Raw genomic sequence first — 20,496 nt, 5'->3', positions numbered from 1 at the left:
GAAGGTACATGGTATGATTTCAAGTTTCTGGAATTTGTTGAGACCTGTTTTGTGGCCTAAGATATGATCAATCTTTGAGAATGTCCCATGTACTGCTGAGAAGACGATATAATCTAGTTTTTGGATAGAATGTTCTGTAAATGTCTGTTAGGTCCATTTGATTTAGAGTTTGCTTTAAGTCCATTGTTTCTTTTTTCTTTGATGATTTGTTGAGGTCTGACAGTGGGGTGTTGAAATCACTGGCAATTATGATGTTGCTATTTATTTCTTCGCTTAGCTCTAGTAAAATTTGCTTTATGTATCTGGGAGCTCCTGTGCTGGGTGCATATATATTGAGGATTATTATATCTTGTTGCTGGATAGTTCCCTTTACAATTATGTAATGACCCTTTTTGTCTTTCTTTACCCTGTTGGCTTAAAGTCAATTTTATCTGATATGTGATAGCTACTTTGCTTTCTTTTGATTTCCATTTGTGTGGAATATTTTTTTCCATCCTTTCACGTTGAGTCTGTGTGCATCCTTGTAATTTAGATTTGTTTCCTGGAGACAGCAGATGTTTGAGTTGTGTTTTTCATCCATTCCACCAGCCTATGTCTTTTGAGAGGTGCATTCAGTCTGTTAACATTGATTGATAGCATTGATATGTGGGACGTTGGTCTGTTCACACTGTTGGGTAGTCTCTTATTGCTTTGTTTTACCTCTTGTTCTTTTGTATAGGAGTTGTGAGTTTTGAGATTTTTTTTTTTTTAGGTGAATTTTTACACTGGTTGGTATCTGTTGTGCTGATTTGTGTATAGTGCTGTTTTGAGTATTTCATGTAGGGCAGGTCTGGTATTGGAAAATTCCCTCAATGTCTGCTTGTCTGGAAAACACTTAATTTCTCCATTGATTGTGAAACTTAATTTTGCAGTATACAAAATTGTAGGCTGGCAGTTGTTCTGCTTAAGTTGATTGAAGACGGGGCCCCAATCCCTTCTGTCTTATAAGGTTTCCACTGAGAACTCTGCAGTTAGTCTGATGGGTTTTCCTTTGTAGGTTATTTGATACTTTTGTCTTGCTGCTTACAGAATTTTCTTTTTCTTTTCTTTTCTTTCTTTTTTTTTTTTTTTTGAGGAGAAAAAAAGAGGAGTTTATTAATTTGCTGGAAAATGAGGAGAATGGAGACTCCTATCTAAAATGCCATTGTCCTAATAATAAGCAGAAATACAGAGTTTTTAAAGGGAGGCCATTCAGCTGCAGTCAATTGCTGTTCAAGTACAGTTGATGATTCTGATTATCCTATCTCCATCCCATCTCCACCATCCCACCTCCACCTAAGACAATCCTGTGACCTTTGCCCAGGACCTCCATCTGCCAGGTCTGGGTAGACCAAGCAGTTCCACTGAATCATCTCTTGTAGCACAAAGAACAAAAGACATTCCCCTGCTCCTCCTGACCACTGGCCTGAGACAGGGATGCAGGTCCTAGTTCTCCAAAAGAAGTGGGGGATGTTTTAAAGAGACACAGCATTTTTGCCATTTTTCCAGACCATTTCTTCTGTACCATATTCCCCCCTGTCAATTTTACCCTTCCATATCTATGGGAGGAGGGGTGACGTAGTCATTGTACTATTTCCTCTGAATTGGGGTGATGTTTTAGATGGAAGATTTATACTTATGTGTGCCATTGCAAAGCTTTGGCAGTATATTTACAACAACAGATTACTACATGAAAAAAGTCCTAAGAAACAACTACAACAGTGAGGATTGACAAGGCAGAATGGACTGTTGTCTTGTACATAATATCTGGTACAAGCATTAGAAAGAAACATGGGACCTCTCAGTGCAGAGCTATTAGTTGTACCCTGTAGGTGATCTGAGAGAACTAGCTTCTGCAAATTTAGAAATCATATACAGAAATACTTACACCAAACAAGATTTAGGATGACAAACCCAACAGCAAGACAGATCAACAGAAGAGGCAAGCTGGGGAAATCCTCACTAGGAAGTTGTCTTTCCATCTTATAGACAGAACAAATAACCAAAGAAAGGTTAGCAAAAATATCAACATTTTCATTTTTCCTTTTTCCTTAAACAGACTCTTTAGATTGCCTGAAGGCTGGCACTTCTACTGGGAACTTGGGTCCTCTTCTTCCATGGGACACCTCTTTACTTTGGTGTGATATAATGGACTTAAACTTTTAATTTTGACAATTTCAATGAGGTGTGAGTTGTTAGAGGCACTTCATAGGGTCCATTGCACTTCTCCATTTCCAACTGGGGTGGGGACCCTGAAAGAGACAAACTTATGCATAATGGTTAGTACCTGACCCACTTATTTGACATACTGCTTTACTCTGTTTTCCTTACTCATACTTTCCTTACCATACTTACCTCGGTGTGCTAGAAAGGGTCTCTCATAAACTGTCTCTTAGGGATTTAACTTAAGCCTGCTTCTGAGGGCTACTCTTATCTGAAGGAGGACAAGTGGCAATAGCCTATCCCATTTTACTGCATAAATTCAAGGACACATGCAATTTCTATTGTAGATGTAGGACTTTGCTTACTTGCTGGGTTATCTCTGCTACAAAGAGGGTCCATTATCACTCTGTATGTAGGAGGGGAGCCTATGAGCATCTTGACGATCTACGGGATCATTGAGTTCATTTTGTCCAGCTTTAGAGAAATGGTTCACCAGGTTCCCACTAGGGGTCCAGTCAAAGAAGTTCTCATTTTGACTTTGCCCAAGTTGATTACTATGTGACTTGGAAATGCCCTATCTCCTATGAATCTTCCCGGTGTTCAAGTTCCACCTTGTACCTGTATGTCTGAATTTCTGGTGATACCAGGCAAGTTTTCATCAATAAAATAGATTTTCCATGCTTTTAGTTCTTTCTTCTTTTCCCTCAGAGATACCTATAATTCAAATGTTAGTTTGCTTCATATAGTCACGTATCTGTCACAGTGATTGCTCAGACCTTTTTATACTTTTCTTTGTCTCTTTGAGTGACTGGGTTATCTCGATAGCCTTTTCTTCAAGCTCTGAGATTCTTTCTTCTCCTTGGTGTAGCCTGTTGTTAAAGCTCTCTGCTGTGTTTTGAAATTCCCTAAATGACTCTTCCATTTCTTTAAGTTTATTGTGTCCTTTCTTATGTTGTCTAGCTCTCTAGTGACTTTTTCATTGATTTCCTGAAATATTTTTTGGCTTCTCTTTGTTGGTTTTCAATTTTCTTTTCAGTTCCATTAATCTTATTTGCCATCCATATTCTGAATTCCATTTCTGTCATTTTGGCAATTTTCTTTTTCGTGGGATCCACTACTGTAGCTCTGTTGTGTTCCCTTGGGTGTGGCAAGCTATTTTGTTTTTTCATGTTGCCAGGGTTCTTTTGCTGGTTTCTTCTCATCTGGCTCCCTTTCTCTCAGCTCTGGGTTAATCAGATTGCAGGACATCTGCTCTCTTTTGCTGAGGACTCTCTCAAACCAAGTCCAGGAGTGATGGCTGCTCAGGCCTGAGGAGTCCTTAGGGAAGTGTTGCACCTCAGGGAAGTTCTGCTGGCTCAGTGGTAGTGGTGGGGACTCAGTAATGGGGTCTTGGGAGCAAGGCACAATTCTGGAGTCTCAGGGGTGGAGTTGCAGGCCCGGTAGGGGCCCTGGAGCTACAGGGGCAGACCCTCTGACTCAGGCACATCGAGAGCTTCAGAGCTGGCTCTGGGGATTTCAAGGGCAGAGCAACCCTTACAGGGGGCTGTTCCACCAGCATGGGGACTGCTGATGCTCTGTCGTGCAGTCTCAATGGCCTAGAGTCCCCTGTAGGTCAGCCATCACTGCTGTTTGGCCCAGGTTTTCCCCCCACACCTAGGCCCACTGATGCAGTTGCCCCAGGCTTCCCAAGTGGTGTCTGTGGTGTCTGGGGCTCCTGCTTTGTTCTGCTCCGGTGCGGAGGAGGAGGCACACTCAGCTCCCAGTCATAGGGCACTACCCAGGAAGCATCCGTTTCCTCCCCAGTTTGGTGGGGGTGATGCAAGGGCTATGGCTGGGAGGCTGGGTCCTGTGTAAACCTGGCTCCATGCACCAGAATTATCAGAATGGAGTCAGTTGCAGAATCCTGGGATTGGGAATCACCAGCTGTCTGCTGCACCTGCTCTCCAGTGGAATGTCCCTGCACAAACTCTGAGCAGCAACCTGATCAGCCCAGAGCTCTGCAGTGGAGGAGGGAGACCCCTCACAGATCGAGCTGCCTGTAACTTTTGTTTCTCTCCCCAAAAGCAGTGTCCCCTTGGGTTGTTTCTATCCTACTGTCTTTCCCTCATCAAAGGAGTGTGAATTTTATTGGGCCCTCCCCCCTCCTCCCGGGCTTAATCTCTGAGACAGTGAGTGATACCTGTAAGAATCTGCCATGTCCTGTTTGATCGAGTTGGTAGATGCTGTAATGAGCTACGGAGTTGTTCTCTCTGTCAGTGGTTGAATCTTGCAGGAGAGAGTCAACTGCAGAGATGTCCTTTTGTGCCTGTGATAAGCTCTGGTCCCTTAGGTGGAGACCTTGAATGCCCCGAGCTTTGGGAGGGGCCTTGTAGCTCCTGGGGGTTGCTTGATCTCCCCCACAGCAGAGGTGGATAGAGGGGTGAGGCTGGGTGCAGTTAGGTTGTGCAAGTCGGGAAGGCTTTGCAAAGCTTCCGCAGGGCTCAGAGATCATCTTCCCGGCCACTAGGGGGAGCCTCTGGGAGGAAGGTGGAGTCCGTCTCTCCAAGCAGGAAAGGCTGCTTGTGAAGGAGGGGCCGCACTTCCCAGACCAGCTGTGGGGAGTGAGCTCCGCCCGTCTTGTGTTGCCCCTGCCCCGGGGTCCTTAACGTGCTGCACTAGGTTGCTATGGCGCCGTGGGCTGGGCTCTTCCCCACCCGCCCTAATCTGACAGTATGGCTTTCCTGTGGAGGGCATGGGCACTTCCCCACTTCCCCACTTCTCGGACCCCGACAGTTTTCTCCGGTCAGTTCGGCCCATTTTTCCCTCGCCATCCAAGTCCAGCTCCTAAACCTCCCCTGTGTCTCCCAGTGTCCTGCTCAAGTCCTGGGGGCACCGGATCCAGCCTGCGTTGTCTGACCCGCTGGCGTGTGTCTCCGGCAAAACGTTGGCAGGTAGGGAGCTCCGAGACTGGGGACCCAGGTCCCCTGCAGGTCCCCAAGGGGAGAGGCATGGGCCCCAGTCTTGTGGACACTTCAGACTGCAGGACGTGCCAGCTGGAGTTAGGGGGCCGCTGGCCAAATTCTCGGTTCAAGAAAAGCTGGCTCTCCAGCCTCTGGGGTCACTCTCCTTGGAGGGGAACCCCACACGGAGTGTCCAAGATCTGGGATTATGCAAGTTCGCCCCACAATTCTGTGGCTGCCGCAGTGCTTGGGTTTATGGGGGTGTAAAAGCTTACCAGTAACTTGAAAGCCTGCTGACCACTGAAGGATTGTGGGAGGAGAAAGGGATTCCCCCCTTGGGCCTTCGCTGGGCTCTGAGCCTCCCCGGGTTTGGTCTTCACTGATACCTTTTTGTCCCTTTATCCTCTTTCTTCTCTGCTTCACAATTTTCCTCGGTAAGGTCCCTAGCAGGCTCCGGGCTTCTCTCACTGAAATTCACCTGCACTTTGTCCCCTTTCACGTCTCCCCTATCTGAAACCCTTCCTTCTCTCCAGGATGGTCTGGCAAGCCATGTCTATGGTCAGCCCCTGCATCATTTGTTTCGTGGACTCTAGCACTTATCTCCCCCATGCTACCATAGGCTGGTCTTCCTGTAGCAACTCTATCACATATTTAAAATTATTTTTCGGTTTTATCAACAATTTTCTTTATTTCAGCTTTAGGGTCAGTATGACCACATATAATGTTCAGAGGTAAATTACTGGCTTGTATGGATTGTTTTGGGTGACTACCTTTAGTTTTAAAGCAGATTGATTTTGATGTCTGCTTTGTTAACTATTTGTGCTCAGTTTTATCAGAGACGTAAGATTTCAGAGAGTCTTACCTTCATGAATTAAACAAAATGTCATTTATTATTATCATTTTATTAAAAAGTAGAGCAGAATGTTGAAAAATGAGGACCCTAAAACTAACTGAGTTGAGATCACCCGGGCTCTGCCACTAACTAACTGGTGACCTTGGGCAACTTATGTCATCTCTCTGTGCTTCAGTCTCTTCATATATAAAACATGGCTAATAATTATACCTACTTCTAATTGTTGTTGTAAGAATCGAATGTCAGTACATGTTAGAATCATGCCTAGCTCATAGAAAATATGTAGTGTTGGCTAGTGTCATTAGTATGTATTCAATGTGAATTTGAATATTTTATGCATCTAAATGATGTGAAATTCTGACTAATTAAAAGAGAAGAACTGGTATCCCTAAGAATATGTATGAACATCAGTAATTTTAGTAATTAGGTGATTTCTCCCTCAGGTTTATGAAGTAAATGTATATGGAATAACTTCTTTAAGTTCACCTAACTTACTAAATTTACCTTCAGAAAAATAGTGTACAAAAGATTGAATTAAATCCTGGTTATTGTTAATAATATATGTTTTGCTCCACATTATATATATATAATAATATATATAGTTTGTTCCACAGGACTCATAGAGAGTCTTATGGATAATATTTCCATAGCTCTTGCAGATGTGTATTGAAGATTGATGATCTTTTTATTCTGGTACCATTTTTTTTTAAGGAAGGAGCTCTGTCACATTGTTCTTAAACTATATAAAGCAGGGCGGTGATTTCAAGGAAAAAAAGGCAAGATATTTTTTATTTGCTGTGGAAATAAAAGCTGTGGAATTACCTTGCTCTTTTTCTTATCTTTTAGCCTTATTTGTGTAACTTTAATATCTGTAGTGTCTTATCTTTATTTTTCTCCTCTAATGAAAATGTGACTATTAACATGACTCATTTTTTAACCATCAACATAAATCATCACAAGGTGACAATGTTCAGGTATGGGAATATAGAAATTCAGACACTTTTATCTGTTTGCATTTTCTGTACCAGGGAGGATACTGCCTCCAGAGAACTTGAATATTCTGACTACCTACTGCCCAGCATTCATGCTGGTCAACCCTATAAGGTGCTCAATACACATTCAAGGAGTAAACAAAGAGATATTTTCTAACAATAGGCATCTCCTTTTGCTTTCCTTCCCAGTGTTGTTACCGGGGTCTCTGAGACTCAAATAAGGAATCAGCTACCACCATTTAAGATTTTTCATATTGGCTCAACAAAAAGGCAAAAAGTTAAGAATTTCAGGTTAGTCATATTCTACATAGTTCTGTGAAGTTCCTGATTGATAAATATGTTTTTCTATATATGTTTGTAGTAGAAAAAATATTTTTATATTTTAAAGTCAGCAACAGAATTCATTTTTGGGAGAGGATAGCCTATACTTAAGAAACTACCCTAATGGCCACTCTGAGAATAAAATGGGAAACTATCTCCTACACTCCCTCCTCACCCTCTCCTTCTTCTTGGGCTTGGCAAATATAGGATAGACTGTTTGCATAGTATACTGAATGGAAGAACTTTTGAGTTTCTGGAAGAAGACCAAGAGAGGAGAGAGATTCCTGAGAAGGAGAAGAATTGAAAAAGACTTAGATCGGGCTGGGTGCGGTGGCTCATGCCTGTAATCCTAGCACTCTGGGAGGCCGAGGCAGGCTGATCGTTTGAGCTCAGGAGTTCGAGACCAGCCTGAGCAAGAGCGAGACCCCGTCTCTACTAAAAATAGAAAGAAATTAGATGGATAACTAAAAATATATAGAAAAAATTAGCCGGGCATGGTGGCACACACCTGTAGTCCCAGCTACTCGGGAGGCTGAGGCAGAGCATTGCTTGAGCCAAGGAGTTTGAGGTTGCTGTGAGCTAGGCTGACGCCGTGGCACTCTACTTTGGGCAGTAGAGTGAGACTCTGTCTCAAAAAAAAAAAAAAAATCAGCACTGTCCAATAAAAACACAATATGAAGCACATAGAATTTTAAATTTTCTAGTAGCTACATTTAAAAACTAGAAAGAAACAAGTAAAATTAATTTTAGTAATATATTTTACATCGACAGCACATCCCAATTTGGACTAGCCAAATTTCAAGTGCTCAGTAGCCACGTGTGATGAGTGGTTATTGTATTGGGCAGCACAGATATACGGAGAGAAGCTCCAGCATTATGGCTAGAATCTCAAATGCTTTGAAGAAACATAGTTCTGAGTGGTGGGAATGGATGAGGAATATTAAATTTAAAAATTTTATTCATTTTCTGTGTTGTGCTGAGATATAACCTCCTCCCCACTTTTTCTATATCTTCAGTAAAATTCTGTCATTGAAGGTGAGATATTTTCAGTGAAACTACGTGGTATCTGTATTGGTAGGAACTACTAATCCCTAACCTCTCACGCAAGCCAGGAAGATAATGTTTCTTCCTTACTTCCTGCAGCCCAGTAAAGCCACATCTCATTCATTCTACAGGCTTAACATCTCCCATATCTCTCTCCTCCTCTCTATCTTCACTTTGCTTTCTTTGCATTGGACACTCTAAGGAAAAGGGACTGTGTTCTATAGTTGGGTCACAGGAGGCAGAGAAAATGAAACAGCCATCAAGAGCTGGGTGTGTATGAGGATGGGGCTCTAGCAGAAGGGACAAGTTGGAGAAAACTTGGAGATACAGTGAGAGTGGAAGAATAGGGGGTTTCCCACTCTGTATTGGATGGGAACTGGACCTGTTTTTATTTAAACATTGAAATTAAATCTGGAGAACTTGGGACCACTCAGGCACCCTTTGATTCTTATGGGAAGGTATATGTGTGAGAGGTGGGAAAGATGGACTGGGATGAACTAACACAGCAGCGTTTCACCTTGGGAAAGCCATTGGATGACAAAGGCTGACCTGACCTAATTGAGTACAAACGTGACATACATTGATAGAAAAAGTCTTTGTTTTCACATTTAATGTGAATATTCATACATATTACAGTAGAAATATTAATGTATTTGATAATGGGGTGCTGCCCCATACCCCACTGTGGGTGTTACATGATATAAGATATATTAACTTTCTGAAGCCCAAAAATTCCAAATTCCAAATTACATCTGGTTTCTTGGGTTTCTAATAAGAGACTGTGGACCTGAGTTTGATTTGAAAAGGGGGAATGAATAGCAAAAGATTTTCTCAAAACCCTCAAATCACAGCCTAGAAGTCAGTGCTTGACCTGCCTCTGTTTAAAGTAATCCCGGTTGATAGGCACATCTTTCTCTCCCATTAATTGAAAAAGTGTTCTTTCTCTCTTTCTCTTACCAGCCTTCATTTCTGCCATTCTTCATTGTTTGTTCTCTACCTATTGGGGTGGTATAGGGCTGTGTATAATACCCTGAATAAAATTTGTGCATTGTTGGGTAGTCATGAGAACTCTTGAGCCTCAAGCTAAGCAGTGCTGTTAGTCAGAAGCTCACTTCAGGGTTTTTTAGAGCAGGAGAGGAGGTTTGACTCAGGTCCACCATGTTTGATAGAGTGTGTTAGCTGCTCTTGACTGCATGAAGAGGGCAGAACATGGGCAGTAAATATATGCTCAAAGTTGCATTAGTTACTATATTATTTATAACATAGTGATTCTGACCTTATTGGAAAAGTAAGCTGCTCATGTAGTATGTTATTCAGGTGCACTATTTCTATATCTAGAAGTTCTTCTATGCTAAAATAGTTAATGGTACTCTAAAAGGTGCTAATTTACACTTAGAAAATCACGAATTTGGCCAGAGAGGTGTATATTTCTTCTGAATATTCAAAGGCATCCAATGTACTCTGACATTTTGTGCTTCTCTTAATAAACTGTCTGATGCAAACAACAACAACAAGTCAATAATTATATAAAGGAGTTTGCTCTCTCTCAAATAGAGTCCTGCATGATCAGAGGTCATTGTTCCCTATAAATCTCTCCAGAATATTTTTTTCTGTTTACCTTACTGAGCCAAACTTCTTTCAAGAATTATATCTATCCTTTATGTGATACTCATTTTGAAAATGCTTTCCTTTCTATGCAGCTATGACAGAATAATGTGTTCCGTGCTGAACAGAATGTAATTTTTTATCCAATAAAAATGAAAAAATGAAGCTGTTTGAAAGAAACTTCCAAACTATCCTGTAAAGGAAACTCCAGAGAGATACCCCAGCAGGCTGGGAGATCAAAGGGCAATGTGCAGGATTGACCCCTCTGCATTTATCTTTCATCTGGGCAGTGGGTGATGTGCCAGTCATTGGATTTTTGCTATTTCTAAGACAGAAAACAAATGTTACAATTACTGGAGAAAGAAAGATCTGCAGCCTTGTAGGAGACAAAAGAAAACTCAGAAGGAGGTCTTAAAGTTCACAGACATTCATTGTGATTAGTTCTCAACAAGATGCCGTATAGTCATTGGTCACTTTTGGTGAGTCATGGATCATGACTAAAAAGCAAGAGCCCTTTCCCCAGAAAGACTCATACACAGGTAATTATTTTATATAATTAGGGAAGTGTGCAGATTCTCCAAAGCTCATATCTACTCCAATGTAAGTCTAGAAAAAGAAAGGCATACAAAGCAAGTAGAAATAGATGCTTTTTATTTCTTTACTTTTAAAAGCTGTTTCTGGAAAATTATACTGTATCTGTATTTTAAACAAATGACAAAAGAAAAAAAGACAAACTAGTGCTTAATTATTTAATTCTGGAATTTTCTATGGCTGAAATAATAGATAATAGGAATCATAACAAAATTAATTTCAAAGTCCTTATGAGAAAGGGTATGCCAAAACAAATCATCTTGAGATTTCTCTAAAGTCTAAAATATCAGTTTCTCTGGAGACATTAAAAGTAGAATTCTTTCCAGAAAAATTGCATTGGTATTGCTGTTCCGGAGCATGGAACTGGACCTTCAGACATTTACTGTCTCCTTATAGATGAACTCCATGTGGGTTGTAAATGCTCAGAGCAGAGGGAATGATGGTGGTGAGAGGTCGGGGAGGCAGTCAGCCAGTCCTTAATGTCACTGTGAATGTGAATGGCTCTCCAACTTAGAAGACATTTAAAAATTACCATTAACCTAAAATGCATGGACTTCTGTGCCTTGTAGAATCCAACAACAATATCTAAGCATTAACTTGTCTAGTGCTTTGCAGTTCACTCTACAGGTATCACCATAGTTAATTCTCTTTACCACCGTGTATGGTATTTATTGTTGCCATTCTTATTTTTTGGACCAGGAAATTAAGGTCAGACAGGTCAACTTACTGCCCCCCAAGTTTAAGTTGTGATAGATCTGGGGCTTAAATTCAAGTTTCTGATTTCCACCCTCTTTACTCAGTCAAGAACAGTACATTCCATGTTGGAGTCATCTGGCACCATCAGTGAGAATTTGTGAAATTAGACTGATTTCTCTTAAGGCAGGAAGGAACAGGGTCACCTGAGCATGTTAGGCTCCTTGTCAGAGAGGAGCACTGAAAGGTGGGGTATTGTAAAGAGTAGGCGTTCCTGGGGATTGGGAGTTCGGTAGAGAAGAACAGAGAAAACAGATTCCCTTACTTTTCGGTTCTGTCAGGGCCCAATCCAAAGTAGCGCAGTTTGACGATGAGGTGAAAGAGGTCTTAAGGCATGAGGAAAAAAAGAAAAAAAAAAGAGCCCCAATCAGTTTTGTGCTTCATTCTTTGCTAAGGAAGATGCTAAGATTTTCCCTCCCAAATTCCAGCTCAAAGCTGAAAGGTCAGAGGTACTAGAACAAATAGCGACAAAGGCACAGTATGTTCTAAACATAACGACAAAGCAGAGGCAAATAAATAACTGGAACTGGAGGGGCACTCATCCAAAAGTGCTGAAGGAACTCAAGAGTAAAATAGTCTGTGGGTTTTAGGAAATTTATGGTCACAGGTGACCTTTGAGGACAGGTAATAAACCCAATGCCCTGTTGCAAAAATCCAAACTTTGTCATTAATTTTTGAAATAACATTTAAATACTTCATTTTTTTATACTAGTTTTAGGTTCATAGAAAAATTGAGAGAAAGGTACAGATATTTCCCATATAGCCCCTGTCTTAGTCCTCCTGGGCTGCTATAACAAAGTACCGTACTGTGGCTTATAGTCAACAGAAATTTATTTCTCATAATTCTGGAAGTTCTCACAGATCTTGGGAAGCCCAGCAGATTTGGTGTTTGGTGAGAGCCTGCTTCCTGCTTCATAGACAGCCATCTTCTCATTGTGTCTTCACATGGTAGAAGGAGTGGGGAGCTCTCTGGGGTCTCTTTTATAAGAGTACAAATGCCATTCATGAGGGCTCCATCCTCAGAACCTAATTGCCTCCCAAAAGTTCCACCTCTTGATACCATCACATTGGAGGTTAGGGTTTCAACATAAGAATTTTGGGGGGACACATTCAGTCTATAGTCCCCCTGTCCCCGAACATGCATAGCCTCTCCCTTTATCAACATCTCCCACCAGAGTGGTATATTTGTTACAATGGATGAACCTACATTGACACGTCATAATCACCCAAGTCCGTAGTGTACCTCAGGGTTCACTCTTGGTGTTGTACATTCTATGAGTTTGTAGCAATGTATGTGACATGTTTCCACCATGGTAATATCATAGAGTATTTTCACTGTCCTAAAATTCCTCTGTGCTCTGCTGTACATCCCTCCTCAGCACCCCCCAACTCCTGGAAGCTTTGGATCTTTTTTATTGTTTCCATAGCTTTGCGTGTCACATAGTAGGAATCATACAGTATGTAGACATTTCAGATTGGCTTCTTTCACTTAGTAATATGCTTTTAAGTCCCCTCCATGTCTTTTCATGGCTTGATAGATCATTTCTTTCTAATGCTGTTAAAGTAAATTAAAATGGAGATGAGGCCTGGAGAATTCTTGAGCAGACAAAGCTGGTTAGCTCTTATAAGTGACCTTAACCTTGCTTGATTTGCAAACATTAGCAAAATTTAACTTGGGCTATTTTTTTTTTTTGAGGTGCCTATATTAAAGAAGGGTGCCTATATTTGTGAAGGGTGTAAAGTATGTGTCTAGATTTGTTCTTTTTTTTTTGCATGTCCAGTTGTTCCAATACCTCCAGTACCATTTGTCGAAAAGACATTATTTTTGCTCCATTGTGTTGTCTTTGCTCCTTTGTCAAGATCAGTTGACTATATTTATGCATCTTTTTCTGGGCTCTCTTTCTGTTCTGTTGATCCATTTGTCTATTTTTTTTTTTTTTTTGCCAACACCATACTATCTTGTTTATGGTAAATCTTGAAGCTGGGTAGTGTCAGTCCTACAACTTCGTTCTTCTCTTTTAGTATTGTATTGGCTATTCTAGGTCTTTTGCCTCTCTATATAATTTTAGAATCAGTTTGTTAATAGCCACAAAATAACTTGCTGCGATTTTGAGCAGGATTGCACTGAATGTAAAGGTCAAGTTGGGAAGAACTGGAATCTTGACATTTCCTGCTGCACCGACTCATCTTGTATCTTGCTCCCTCCAGGTGTCCCTAGCTCCTGGACTCCTATAGCATCACCTGTTTTTTCTCTCCATCCTAGGGATGGCAATGGCTTCCTGCTATTTCTGCTGTCTGGTTATCTCACGCTTTCCTGTTTGGCTCTCAGTTTCTCTAGGCACTTGTATGACCAATTCCCTGAATTAATTTCTCTGTTGTAAATTTTTGAAGTGGTTTCTGTTTTTCTGGTAGGTTTCTTATTGATGCATGCATATTAAATATTTATTATAGTACCTGGCCAATAATAATTTCTTCTTGTATGATAGGTATAAATAAATATAAAATGAGTAGAAATCGGTAAATCTTTAGCATTTTAAGTATGAGAAAAGTATGACAGGCTCACAAACCCTTATCCACAATTCTAAAATCTATGAAGCTCTGAAAACTGAGTTTTTAAAAAATAAGTTTGTGGCAAACGCCTCTGATTGCAAATTCTGACTTCAACTGACGTGAAGCTATTTATGATATTTTTATATCCCACTTAGTGTGACATTATTTATAAGTTTTATTGCAGAAAAATTAATGTATTTCCTTTCAGGAGACTGATCAGACTCTGCTGGGGATGTTATATGATAAACGGTATGTGCACATATAAATTCTAAAAGATTCTAAATTCAGAAATTCATTGGACCCAAAGATTTAGGGTAGGAGATTGTGTGGCTGTATCAGATTTCAGAAAAAGAAAAGGTTATCTTTGAAGTGGGCCTTGCGGAATTGGTAGAATGGCAGAGATAGGAGGTAAGGGCATTCTGAGTAAAAAGAAAGTTATGAAGAAAAGTGTGGAAAAGGGGAAAAATTACACATGTACAAATTGTAAATAGGAAAAGGAGGAGAGTACGAGGAGATACAGGGAGATAAGTAGGATATAAATTATTAAACAAATCATCCAATGTTGAATATTATTGTTAAGAAATGGAGAAGCTTCCAAGAATTTTGAGTAGAAGAGTAATTTAAATGACATTGTGCTAAGGGATATTAAACAAGGTAAGGCTGGCTTAAAGAGAAAAATTTTGGATATGGGATACACTTAACATGCTGCTTTAATAGGATGGGCAAGTGAATTTGAAATGAGGTGGTGGCTTGTCAAAGAAAGTACAAATACAGAATCTATATGTGGAAGCTAAAGTAACTCCATCTTGGATGCTAATCCACCCTGTTGACTTCTGATTAACCCCAGTTCTGGGAATGCCGCTAAGATTTACAGTTTATCTATTGTTTCTTGTGTAAGAGCCCATACTTACCTAGACCTTAGGTCAATGATCATAAATGCATACTTATTGTAAACTCTGTCCTTAAGCAAATTTCTACCCGTTCCCTCTGAAGCGTGTATACCCCTTTCCCTATAGTATATAAGTCCTGAGTCTGGAAGTAACAGTGCAGAGATCTACCTGTCTTGTGGCTGCCCACTGTCTCCAAGTTTCCCAATAAAACACCTACACCACCAAACTGGATTTGTCTGCCTTATTCTTTGGTTTTTCGGCCCCTGCATTTGGGGGCTGCTTTGCATATACAACCGCTTCATGAAACACTGTAGGACTTGATAACTAACTGAATATGTGGGAAGAGAAGGGTATCCTGATAATTAAGTTCTTGTCTGGGCAACTGAAAGAATAGTGCTACCACTAACAGAAATATGCAAGACAGCAGCAGGAGCAGGTTTGGGGGAAGAGAGCACTTTTAAGTTAGGACATATGGAGGGATTCAAATATTAAAGCCATCTGGCAATGATGGAAGTTTATGAAGATGGCAAGTAAATATCTGCTTTCCTATAGTCATGTACGGATTCATGAGGTTGTGAGAAAAGCAATTTCAAGTATGTTCTTCATTTAAAATTAGCATATATTAATAGAAATCTGACTTCAGAACTGATGGATTTTCTTTGGTAAAACTCTTCAAAACAAAAGCCTTGCCAATGCTAGAATTTAAATAAATTCCTATAACTAAGAACAGAAATTCCTATCTTCATATTAACAATTCACTTCCCCAGCACATATGCCACAGTTCCAGAGTTACGAGTTGAATGAATACAAAATTATGAAAAGAAATTTCAAAATGTTTTTATGGTTTTGACTTCTTGTGAGTTTGGAATTATCATTCTAAGGTGATAGGAAAATTCTTATTCCTCGAAAGTAGTTTATTAAATAGACGTTTATCCCCTTCCTTTGTGAAATGTCAGTCACAAAGCCACAGTCATATTTTTATCGCTGCTGAAGTACCACTGAAACTGCAATGTCACAAAAACAGATGCACTTCTCTAATTATAGAGATGGTGTCTTGCTCATAGGCAAATTCAATTTTCAAATACACAGTGAATTCCTTTTTATTAAGTGGATCTCCATGTGGCTAGAGTGGGATTAGCTATGGTAAGTGTACACAGGGACACCTGTATTAGTTCGCTAGGACTGCCATAACAAAATAACACAAAATGTGTGGTTTAAACAGCAGGAATTTATTGTCTTGGTTTTGGAGGCTAGAAGCCTGACAGTAAGGTGTTGGCAGGGTGGGTTTCTTCTGAGGGCTGTGAGGGTGGGATCTGGTCCAGGTCTCTCTGCTTGGCTTGTAGATGGCTGTCATCTCCCTGTGTCTCTTCATTTCACCTCACTTGGTGCATGTCTGTCTCAGTGTCCAAATTTCCCCTTGTGTAAGGACACCAGTCATATTGGATTAGGATCCACCCTTATGCTCTCATTTTAACTTAATAATCTCTGTAAAGACCCTATCTGCAAATAACGTCACATTCTGAAGTACTTGGGGTTAGTACTCCAATACAGATTTGTGTGAGGGGCACAAAATTCAATCCATGATAACATGTCATCATAGGGTGCGTCCCTATGACTCATGTGCCCCTATCCTCATGGAGAACGGCTGTTGAGTGTCTTGAGAACTGCATAGAGCTGGCTGCTGAGCGCATGGGGTGAAACTCCTAAATGGTGGGCTGGCACAGACAGTGCTAATAAGGAGGAAAATTAATAATCAATTGAAAGATGATTATTTGTTCACTGAGCAATATTATTCAATATTTTTGGAGATATTCTCTCCAAAAAAAAAATAGAGAGCCTGGATACATCGTAATTATCTACCTGTGAATAAAAACAATAACTTAGTTACGAAAAAATTTTTGAGAGGTGTTTTTACCTTATTTGTCATAAGTAACTTTTATTTACATAATTATAAGTTTCTGATGACAGATCTTTGTCTTATGCCCAACATATGGTAAATGTGTTAAATGAATGAACTAAAGAACAAATAGTTTATGAGATGCTGTTATGTACCATTGCATTATCATTTAGAGAGAACAATAAGGAAAAGGAAACAATAATGGAATGACAGAATCCTCTGTAAATAAAATTAAAAAAATCATAGAATATTAGAACTTAAACATTTGGAGACCATTATAAGAGAAATTCAATTCTTTTTTATAATGGAGAATTGAATTTCAAAGAGGTCATTGTTTCTGAGATCAGAGGGTAAGTTAGTATCTTGCCTAAGAATAATGGGGTATAGCGGAGGAACAGGTATTTTGAAGTCAGAGTTTTTATTATTGTTTAAACAGGAACTATTTAGATCTGCAGGTCAGCTGAGGGTTGGGTGATCTCAGCTGGGCTTAGCTGGGTGACTCCATTGAGGTCATCTGGGCTTGCTCATGTGTCTGGAAGTCAACTGGTTTAGGCTGTGTTTGGCTGGGTTGATTTGGCTTTGTTTTCTGTCTCTCTTTCTCCTCTTGGGATCGGTGGGCCAACTTGGGTAATGTTTTCATGGCAATGACACAGGAGCAAGAGAGCAAGCCCAATTGTTGCAAGCACTTCCAAGCTTTTGATAATGTCATGTTGCTAATATTCCATCTTCAATGGGAGGAACTGTGAAGTCACATGGCAAAGGCCATAGATATGTAGAGGGGGTTATGAAGAATTGGGGCCATTAAAGGCCATCTTATCACAAATGATGAAAGATGGGGATAGGAAGATTGAAGGTGGGAGTTTGCGAGATGTGTTCCCTCCCCCCACAAGAATGTGGTACGTGAAATCTTGGCTTCACTGTGTAGCTTTATGAAAATTGGCTGTCTTCAGTTTCTTTATCTATAAGCAGAGATTAACAATCTCTATATTGCCAATCAGTTGTGAAGAATAGGGAGATGTCATTTATACAACATATGTCTTGTAGTATATTTTAAATTTGTTAGGTTCTTTCTCGCTTCTCCTTCAGGGTACTATTTCAGGGTGCATATATCTAAAAAACAAGAACATTATAAAGAAAAAAGCACATAAATACACAATGATATTATGCATTAACATAGAGGAGGAAAAAAATAAGGGGGAAGTTTCTTGGCATGAAGAGGAAATTCAATGAAGATTAATGGAGAGGAATACACAGGGTATCCAAGGATGGAGGGGGACTGGCATGAAATGAAATGTGGAAATGGTGTTGAAATGAATAAATTTAGAAAATCATCTCATGATAGTGCTTTCCCCTTGTGTGGGAGACTAGAGAAAGAGGCCTGTCCGAGGTGGGTCCTTAAAAAATGGGAACGATATCTCTTCTCTCCAGTCTATCTGGTACTTTTTCCTCCCAGGATTCTCTAGAGATTTGTGAAACTGGAAAGAGGATCTAAAGAGATTGAGATTAGATGTGCTTTGCTTCTCTTCAATCCTCTGATATTTTCTCCCTGTTTATTCTAATCTTTTCTAACATTTATATGCCATTATGTTCTTCATTCATTAAGCATTTATCAAGGCCAGCTATGTGCCAAGCATTATATCTGATGTTAGCAGAGTGATGAGGTGGTGGTGGGATGTATGTACAGAGATCTATGAAAAAGGGTTTCTGCCATCAGGGAACTAACTGGATAGTCTCCATTTGCTTCCTCTCCTCACCCCCAGTAACTTCTATTCTCCTCCCCCCCAGTAACTTCTATTCTCCTCCATCTCCCCTGTACTATCCACCCTGCTTTTTGTCTCAGGCTGACCTCTACTTGTAGGGTCAACTGAGCTCCATTGCTTCTGGCTTCCATTTGAGTTCAGTCCATGGGATGCACCAGCAGGGGATCAGAGGCCAGGAAGAGAGAGTTTGGTTTCTGCCCTTCAGGCCTGAGGCAGTGGCCACATTGCTCAAAGTCCCAGTTCCCATCCAGCTGCCATATCCTTTTCCTAGAGCTCCAGCTGCAGCTTCCCCTGGATTCTGGTAACTGCTCCCTCTCTTGCCCCTTCAGGCCTAGAGGTGTTGATAGATTCCACTGTTGCCAGTCCTGAGGTGCTTTATCAATACTTGCTGGTTTCCCTTAATTCCACCCATACCTTTTAGACAGTCCCTTCATTAAACCCTCTTCAGTCACTCCTGATCCTGCCATCTGTGTTCTGTCAGGACCCTGACTGATACGCCTTCCTACTGTAAAGCCATTCGAGACTTGAGAGACAGATGGTGGTAACGTGCTTTCTTTCCAAATGTAAGGTTTGCTGAATTAGTGGTACGCTGTTTCTTTTTATATATTTTCATACAGTTTCCTCTTTGTTTGGAAAATACTTTTTATCAGTGGTATTTGTCTTTTTTGAGATACTGAAGATAACATGCACTGTGTAGTATAGTAGCTTTTATTATTTTCCTTCTTTCTCTTTCGCCCTCTTTCTCTCCCTCTCTCTCCTTTTTTCCTTCTCTCCCTTTTTCCCTTTCTCCCTCTCTTCCTCCCTCCCTTTCTTTTATTCTTTCTTCTTAATTGCTATATGAAAAAAAGACACGAAAGGTAACATCTGAGACCTATACAATGTTTGGATAAAACTGTAGTGCTGTGTTTGAGGAAAGAGACTAGCATTAAGGCCAGATAATTTGGTGTCCATTTTATATCAGAAAAATTTTAAATGCTGGTATTTCTATTCATGTATTATACTTCTAACCTAAATACCTCACTATCAATAACCTCCTTGTGCCCTTGCAATCTGTTGCCAAATCTTATATACTCTACTTCCCCAATATCTCAAGATTTTCTTTCTTTCTAACGCTACTATAATTTCCTTTTAAAATCCCATTTTATGGTACATTTGAAATAGATAATAGTTTGCAAACTTTGATGTGCAATGGCTTAATTTTCCTTTTTTTCTCTATAGCCAAATTCAACTAAACTCACTAACTCCATTTACAATTTTGGCAGAAACTCATGCTTGTTAATTCAGGGTTGACTCAGTTTTTCCATATATTCCTGGATAGAGTTAAGCTGCCTTAGATGGAGTAACAGACAAGAGCCTCATTCATGGCTTAGTCTCTTCCTACTTTGTTTCCTATCTCATCCTCTCATGGCTCAATCGCTCTTTACATGAAGCCATGCCGAACCACTTGCAGTTCCCAAGCAGTGTACTTGATGCTTTTCCTACTTCTATTCTCAAAGATGTAGTTCTTGTTGCTGGGTACACCACATTGTCTTTTCTCTCTTCATCTTCTTCACTTCAAGTGAATGAATATGTTTACTCTATTGAACTGTCTTTAAAAAATTTGATAAATACCCAGCTTCCAAAAGCCCTGTGGAAGTAAGTTCATTTCCATTCCAAAGAGAGGGAAACTGAGGCTCAGAGATTTACGAGCTCCATAAAATTGGTAAATGTATGAGTTGTGGATGTGGAATTGGAATTTGCTTTTGATTCCAAATTCTGTGTCTTACTTTGTACTTACTGTAACCAATCTATTTATTCATACAGTAGACATTTGTGAAACTCCTAATGTGTATCAGTCTCTGGGATGCAGAGATGGTTTAAAAGTTCTCATAGTTCAAAGGAGAAGGCGAGTACATGAAAAGACAAAATTGGAGAGAAGTTGAATGGTGATAGAGTCCGACGGCAGAGAAAAATGCTGTGCTCTGGGAAGGCAGGAGAGTCCCCTTTGGGAAGAAATGTTTAAGTTAGTCTTCAAATAAAAGTAAGACTTTCCAAGGCAGAATGAATTTCAGGAAGGAATAACTGATACCATCTTTATTTAAAATTTTAATATTTTGTTTATCATGAATTTTTACATTGAT

Source organism: Propithecus coquereli, unplaced genomic scaffold (genome assembly GCF_000956105.1).
Source record: "Propithecus coquereli isolate 6110/MARCELLA unplaced genomic scaffold, Pcoq_1.0 Scaffold50, whole genome shotgun sequence".
In the NCBI taxonomy this organism is placed as follows: Eukaryota; Metazoa; Chordata; class Mammalia; order Primates; family Indriidae; genus Propithecus; species Propithecus coquereli.
Note: the sequence above shows the minus strand (reverse complement) of the source record.